The sequence below is a fragment of the Tursiops truncatus genome, chromosome X (genome assembly GCF_011762595.2).
Source record: "Tursiops truncatus isolate mTurTru1 chromosome X, mTurTru1.mat.Y, whole genome shotgun sequence".
In the NCBI taxonomy this organism is placed as follows: Eukaryota; Metazoa; Chordata; class Mammalia; order Artiodactyla; family Delphinidae; genus Tursiops; species Tursiops truncatus.
In genome coordinates, this window is record NC_047055.1 from 102,476,524 (window position 1) to 102,484,715 (window position 8,192).

At 38.9% G+C, this 8,192-nt stretch overlaps 1 long non-coding RNA gene across 1 annotated transcript in view; it reads right to left on the bottom strand.

Annotated features, from left to right (window-relative positions):
- Positions 1-7,553, bottom strand: part of LOC141277634 (uncharacterized) — a 204,620-nt gene extending 197,067 nt beyond the window's left edge. The window contains exon 1 of the long non-coding RNA XR_012329368.1: positions 7,320-7,553. This is a non-coding gene — a long non-coding RNA (uncharacterized lncRNA). The remainder of the gene's footprint in view (positions 1-7,319) is intronic.
- Positions 7,554-8,192: the final 639 nt, after the last annotated feature.

An 8,192-nucleotide genomic window follows, 5' to 3' on the forward strand; every position in this document is an offset into this window, starting at 1 on the left:
AGACCAAGAGACACATCACTGCTCAAGCCCGTGGTTGACCCCGCCCTCCACTCTGGAGGGAAACTCCAATCTTTCCTCCTCAGAGACGGCCACTCCGGTCCCTCCCAGTCACACAGGGATGCTCCTGCAGTGGCACAGAGGATGCCCATGACGGCAGCCCCCCTCCCAGCGCCACGTGCCAAGCATGCTTTCCAAGTGGAGGAAAGATGGGCATCAGGCTGAAGTAAATCAAAATAGTAAGACTTTGCAGGATGACTGGACAAACGAAGAGACCTAAGTAAATAACTGAGAGTAGAAACTGGCAGGGATGATTTAGAGGTCAGTCTGATCTTTGCATGATATAAACATTATAACTTCTTAGTATTTTGACAGAAAATAATGCAAATAATATCACATAATTTGTTGGTCAATTCTACCTGACAGCAATAGAGTTAATAGAATCCTGTGATCAGTGTGCAGAGGAAGAAATGATATGTGCTTGTATTGGGACATAAAATCTACACATACTTAATTCTTTTTTGTATAAAGGTAGAATAACAAGTTGGTGAATTAACCGTAGTAAATAACAATAATGGGTCATAGGTTTCTAAGAAGAATCCATCACTATAAACCAGTAATAGTTTGATACATAAGGCATTTATAAGTTGGAATTACATGGCAAAAATATAATAATATCAAAATAGATCATTTTTGTTGAGCACTTACTTAATACCAGGTGCTATGCAAAGTGCTTTCCATGTATCATCTCATTTAAGCCTTGAGACAGATAGTATATTATCCCATTTTACAGATGACAATGGGGTTCTTAAATAATTTATTTGCTCCTCTTCATATAATTTGACACAATTTATAATTACACGTTTATTTGTTTGGGTATTTGATTGATTTCAAACACAAAACTGCAACGTATGCTTGTCCATAGTCACTCAGCATTGGGAAACTCTGCTTTGGGAACTGTTAACTTTTGGATCTATGGCATAAACCAAACTGGGTCTGCTGAAAATATGAGGCTGAGGAAGCCATTTTCGAAACATAAAAAGTCACAAGTGATATCAGCAATATGGCCAAATAAGATGTCCTTCATTCATATCCCCTCTCAACAACAACAATTTGGCATCTATCCATGGGCAGAAGTGCCTTTGTGGGAGCTGTGTGATCCAGCACCATATGTCAAGGGACTTTGGAGGAGCCCGATCTATCCATGCATCAGGTAATAAGCAACAAACCTTGGTCTTGCCTGTGGACCTTGCAGTGACCCATGAACCAGCTCCAGCCCCTCTTGGCCATGGTTCAGAACCCCGGGAGAACACAGTCTTACACAATCACCCATGGACAAGAGAGCCTTTGTGGAGGTCCAGGTTTCCAGCATACCACTGGAGCCAAAAATACAAGTTTGGATGCATTGGAAAGGGTAAGAGGAATAATTTTACCTTACTCACATCACCCTTTCCCAAGGTATCACAGCTCAGGGCCAAGAGAAACCTTCCGGACCCATGATTTCTCTTGCAGGGAGTCTGCATGAGTACTCAGCTTCCCCAACTGTGTGGCATGCTGCCAAGGAGGACTATGTCTCTGCCTCACCCCATCCAGACTACTGAGCCTTCCTGCATAACTGGGGGCTGGGAAGAGACTGCGAGAGTGGCTGATAGAACATCCAGAGGGCATTAAAGAGATGCAGATCCTACTAACTGCATCAAGGACTCCATCAAGAAGCCCATCCACGAGCAGTTGGGAACACCACATGTGCAGATCCACCCAAAGGGCCCATGGGTACACCTAGTGCTCTGTGCCTCACCCACACGCACCCCCTCCTGTGCCCAGCTCCCTCTGGATGCTCCCAATTAGCAAGATCAAGCTTTGGCAGATGGCTACTGAGCGTGTGCAGAAAGCCTGCCCAAATTTGCAGGCCAGAAGCGACCACAAACTTGACCTTTAGCTCCGCCCCTGGAAAAGCGAAAGGAAGGCTGTCAGCACTTGGCTCGCTGCATTGCAGAGGGATAGAGGGCATACAAGCTTAAGAATTTTGCCACAAGAGGGAGCAAGAATCATGGAGTGGGTGTATCCATAGAAGGTCTGGGAAAGCCTCAGAATCCCTAGCAGGGCTGACAAGAGGTATATCTCTCCTTAAGGCAGTTAGTAAAGACTGGAGGAGGTGACTGCTGCTTCAAATGGGAAGATAGCAATGTCAGACTTCAAGGAGCATGAAAAATTAAGGAAACATGACACCACCAAAGGATCTCAATAATCGTTCAGTAACCAACCCCCAAAACAAGGAGATCTGTGATTTACCTGATGAAGAATCAAAACAATTAATAAGATGGCATTAGTAAGTCCTCACTTATCAATAATTAATATAAAGGTAAATGCTTTAAGTTATTCAATCAAAAGGCACAGAGTGTCTGGATGGATTTATTAAAAAAAAAGACACAACTGTAAACTGCCTACAAGAAACTCACTTCAGCTTTAAGGACACATATGGGCTCAAAGTGAAGGGATGAAAAAAGATATCCCATGCAAGTGTAAACCAAAAGAGAGCAGGAGTAGCTATACTTACACCACACAAAATAGGCTTTAAGCCAAAAACAGTAACAAGAGACAAAGAAAGTCATTATATAATGACAAAGGGGTCAATTCATTAAGAGGACATAACAATCGTAAATATATATGAACCCAACATCAGAGCACCTAAATACATTAAGCAAATATTAATAGATCTGAAGGGAGAAGTAGACAAAAATACAATAATAGTAGGGGATTTCAACACCCCACTCTCAACAAGGGATAGATCATCCACACAGAAAATCAATAAGGTAAGGTAATCAATAAGGTAATACTGGACTGAAACTATACTTTAGATCAAATTGACCTAACAGACATATACAGACCATTCCATCCAACAGTATCAGAATATACATTCTTCTCAAGTGCACACCGAACATTTTCTGGGATAAATCACTTGTTAGGTTACAAAACAAGTCTCAGCAAATTTAAGAAGATTGAAATCATATCAAGGATCTTTTCTGATCACAATAGTATGAAACTAAAAATCAATAATAAGAAGAAAACTGGAAAATTCACAAATATGTGGAAATTAACATACTCCTAAACAAACAATGGGTCAAAGAGAAAATCAGAAAATAACTTGAAACAAATGGAAATACAACATACCAAAACTTATGGGCTGCAGCAAAAGCAGTTCTAAGAGGGAAACTTATAATGATAAATGCCTCCTTTAAGAAAAAAGAAAGTTCTTAAATAATCTAAATTTCACCCCAAGGAGCTAGAGAAAAAGAACAAACTAAGCCCAAAGTTTGTAGAAGGAAGGAAATAACAAAGATCAGAGCAGAAATAAACAAAATAGACACCAGAAAGACGATAGAAATGATCAACTGGACTAAGAAAAAAAGACAGAATATTCAAATAAATAACATCAGAAATGAAAGAAGAGACATTACAACTGATACCACAGAAGTATGAAAGATCATAAGAGACTATTACAAACAATTACATGCCAACAAAATGGATAACCTAGAAGAAATGGATAGATTCCTAGAAACATACATCCTACCAAGACTGAATCATGAAGAAATAGAAAATCTGAACAGACCAATAACAAGTGAGAACACTGAATCAGTAATCAAAAATCTCCCAACAAAGAAAAGCCCAGGATCAGATGGCTTCCCTGGTGAATTCTACCAAACGCTTAAAGAAGAATTAATGCCAATACTTCTCAAACACTTAACAAAAAAATGAAGAGGAGGTTACGCCCCCAAACGCATTTTACAAGGCCAGCATTACCACGAAACCAAAGCCAGATAAGGACACTACAAGAAAACTATAGACCAATATCTAACGAATACAGATGTAAAAATTCTCAACAAAATATTAGCAAACCAAATTCAACAGTACATTAAAAGGATCATACAAAATGACCAACTGGGATTTATCCATGGGTTGCAAGGATGATTCAACATGTACAAATCAATAAATATGATATACTACATTAATAAAATGAAAGATAAAATTCATAGGATGATCTCAATAGATGCAAAAAAGCATTTGATAAAATACAGCATCCTTTTATGATAAAAATGCTCAATAAATTGGGTATAGAAGGAATATACCTAAATATAATAAAGGCCATGTATGACAAACCCACAGCTAACATCATAACTCAACAGTGAAAGGTTGAAAGCTTTTCCTCTAAAATCAGGAACAAGACAAGGGTGCCCATTCTCACCTCTCCTATTCAACATAATACTGGAAGTCCTAGCCAGAGCAATTAGGAAAGAAGAAGAGATAAAAGGCATCCACGTCAGAAAGGAAGAAGTAAAATTGTCTCTGTTTCCAGATGATATGATCATAAATAAAAAAAATCCTAGACTCCACCAAAAAATTATAAGAACTAATGAACTAATTCAGTAAAGTTCCAGATTACAAAATCAACATACAGAAGTCAGTTGCATACCAATACATAAAGAAATATCTGAAAAAGAAATAAAGAACACAATCCCATCCACAATAGCATCAAAAACAATAAAATACTTAGGAATAAATTTAACCAAGGACATGAAAGATTTATATATTGAAAACTATAAGACTTTAATGAAAGAAATTGAAGAAGACACAAATAAAAAGGAAAAATATTCCATGTTCATGGACCGAAAGAATTAATACTGCTAAAATATCCATATTACCCAAAACCATCTATAAGTTCAATGCAATCTTTATCAAAATTCTAATGGCATTTTTCACAGAAATGGAAAAAACAATCTTAAAACTTGTATGGAACCCCAAAAGATCCTGAATAGCCAAAACAATCCCGAGAAAGAAGAACAAAATTAGAGGCATCACACGTCCTGATTTAAAACTATATTACAAAGCTATGATAATCAAAAAAGGATGGTACTGGCTGAAAAAATAGACAAATAGACCAATGAAACAGAATCAAGAGCCCAGAAATCAAGCCAAGCATATATGGTCAATTAATATTTGACAAGGGAGCCAAGAACACTCAATGGGGAAAGGATAGTCTCTTCAATAAATGGTGTTGGAAAAATGGGATAGTAGCACAAAAAGAATGAAACTGGACCCCTATTTACAACACTCACAAAAGTTAACCTGAAAAGGATTAAAGACTTAAACACAGCAGCCAAAAGCATAAAACTCCTAGAATAAAAAACGGAGAAAAAAACTCCTTGATATTGGTCTTGGCAACAATTTTTTGATATGACACCAAAAGCAAAAATAATAGGACCACAATCAACAAAATGAAAAGGCAACCTACTGAATGGGAGAAAATATGTGCAAACCATATATCTGATAAGGGGTTAATATCCAAACTATATAAGGAATTCATACAACTCAGTAAGAAAAAACAATCTACTTTAAAAATGGGCAGAGGCACTGAATAGACATTTTTACAAAGACATACAATGGCCAACAGATACATGAAAAGATACCCAACATCACTAGTTATCAGAGAAATGCAACTCAAAATCACATCACCCCCTACCTGTTATAATGGCAATTATAAAAAAGGCAAGAAACAACAACTGTTGACAAGGATGTGGAGAAAAAGGAACCCTTGTACACTGTAGGTGGGAATGTAAGTTGGTCCAGCCACTATGGAAAACAGTATGGAGGGTCCCCAAAAAATTAAAAATAGAACTACCATATGATCTAGATATCTCACTTATGAGTATATATCCAAAGAAAATGAAATCAGGGTCTTGAAGAGATATCTGCACTCTTATGTTCAATGCAGCATTATTTACAATAGCCAAGATATGAAAACAACCTGTCATTCTACAGATGAATGAAGAAACTATAGCATACACACACACACACACACACACACACACACACACACAATGGAATATTATTCAGCCATGAGAAAGAAGGAAATTCTGCTATTTGCAACAACATGGACGGATCTCCAGGGCATTATGCTAAATGAAATTAGAGAAACACAAACACTGTAAGATTTCACTTATATGTGAAATCTAAAAAAGTTGGACTCATAAAAGCAGAGAGTAGTATGCTGATTGCCAGGGGCTGAGGGTGAAGGAAATGGGGCGATATCAGTCAAAGTGTACAAACTTCCAGTTATAAAATGAATAAGTTCTGGGGAACTAATAAACAGCATGGTGACTATAGTTGACAACACAGTCCTATATACTTGAAAATTGCTAAAAGAGTAGATCTTAAATGTTCTCAGCACAAAAAAAAGGAAATGGTAATTAGGTAAAGTGAACTAACCATACTGTGGTAATCATTTCACAATTTATGTGTATCAAATCATCATGTTGAACACCTTCAACTTCCACAACACTATATGTCAATTATATCTCAATAAAGCTGCGGGGGAAAGACTTAAGAAGTCAAACATGAGGAAAAGCTCAGATGATTATAGAGATGCTGGCTCCGAAGTCCTTGAGCTGCTTGATCAATGCCAGCAGCCACCTTCATTCAGACTTTCTGAGAGAAAAATTAGCCCCATTTTTATTTAAGCCTCTGTAAGACAGGTTTTATGCTACTTGCAGCTTGAAGTACTCCTGACAGGGTCCCCTTACCCCAGGAGAGCCGCAGCTCTTGTTTAGCTGTTCACATGAAGAGGAGTCTGGAACACTAATTGGAAACAACTATACCATAGAGTTCCTGTGAGGCCAGGGAAAAAAATCTGGAAGTTAGAGAACTAAAGGGCTCTTTGCTCTATGTGCTGGGTTTTTTTTCCAAATAAGCATGATTTATTATAAATAAATGAAAACTACAAGGGACAAAAATTTTAATTTACCTTTAACCAATAATTTGCTTTGTTAAGAACTTTTTTGCAATCATTCAAGCAAGTGTATATTCAAGTAATTCCAGTATCATTTTCTAGTCAAACCAATATGCTCTCCTTAAATTCAAGTTAGTAGATTATAATAATTTTTAAATGGCTATATTTTGTCTATTTTTCTTTTCCTAATCTTGTTTTTATTTTTCTTAAAATTTTTATTGAAATATAGTTGATTTACAGTGTTGTGTTAGTTTCAGGTCTACAACAAAGTGATTCAGTAATACCTACATAAATAAATAAATATATGTATGTGTTTTTAAGATTGGTAGGCAGGGAGGGAGGAAGGAAAGGACAGGAATATTCTAGGTCAAAGTTCAGGACTCAGCTCTAAAGGCTGTGAGACTTGGAACTCCCAGGTCTACTGTAAAATCTCTAACGCAGCGCTAGATTGACCAAGTGTTTACTGAACACAGAGCCCAGAGGAGTACGGAGAAAAAGAGACGCGAGGGAGGTAAATACAAGGGGATGTGGAATTTACCTGGAGATGAGGAATTTACTCTCGGGTTGAGGGGCTTGACTGGAGTGGGTGCCAACGGGGGTTGGGACAGCGACAGGTGATGTCCCAACGCCGGTCAGAAACAGGAAGGAGCGCGAGCGATGAGCCAGACAAGCAAGCGTCCGCGGCGCCTGAGCCCCAGAAAGCCGGCTTCACCGTTTGCACCTGTGTGTGTCCACGTGCATGTGCGCATCACGCTGAGGACTGGCTCCACCTGGAAATGTGGCGCAGGCGCCCTCCTGATCCCGTCAGCCGGAAGGAGTTCAGAAAGCAGGGGAGTGGTCATTTTAACCTCAAGGGGATGCTGCACAGGAAAAAACAATCAACGCTCAATTTTGGAACCAACACCAGTCACAGATGTTTGTAACCTTTTGGTGTACGTGAAGCTTTGGATTCCTACCCTGCTATTACACTTGTGTCCTTGAACTCTGGATTTGTGTCTGCAGAATGGTAAACTTGTTACTAGATGCCGGTTATGATTGCTCTTGCCTCCTGTTTTAACTAGAATTGGGGATGTTCAGGGCCCCTCCTCCATTTCTATGGTCGACAGAGCGTGGATTCTATGGTACCGGCAGAGCTCACATGGACCCAGAGCCACAGATTGAGATAAGACCTTAAAGGCAATCTCCTGGGTTGTTTTGTTTTTTTTGTTTTTTCTGGCTGCACGCGGAGGCTTGTGGGATCTTAGTTCCCCGACCACGAGTCGAACCCGCACCCCTTGCAGCGGAAGCCCGAAGTCTTAACCACCGGACTGCCAGGGAAGTCCTCAATGTCCTATTTCCCAGATGAATAAACTGAGGCCCAGAATTGTTACAAAGCTAATTTGAGTGCAGACCAACAGTGTGTGTCTCTGCA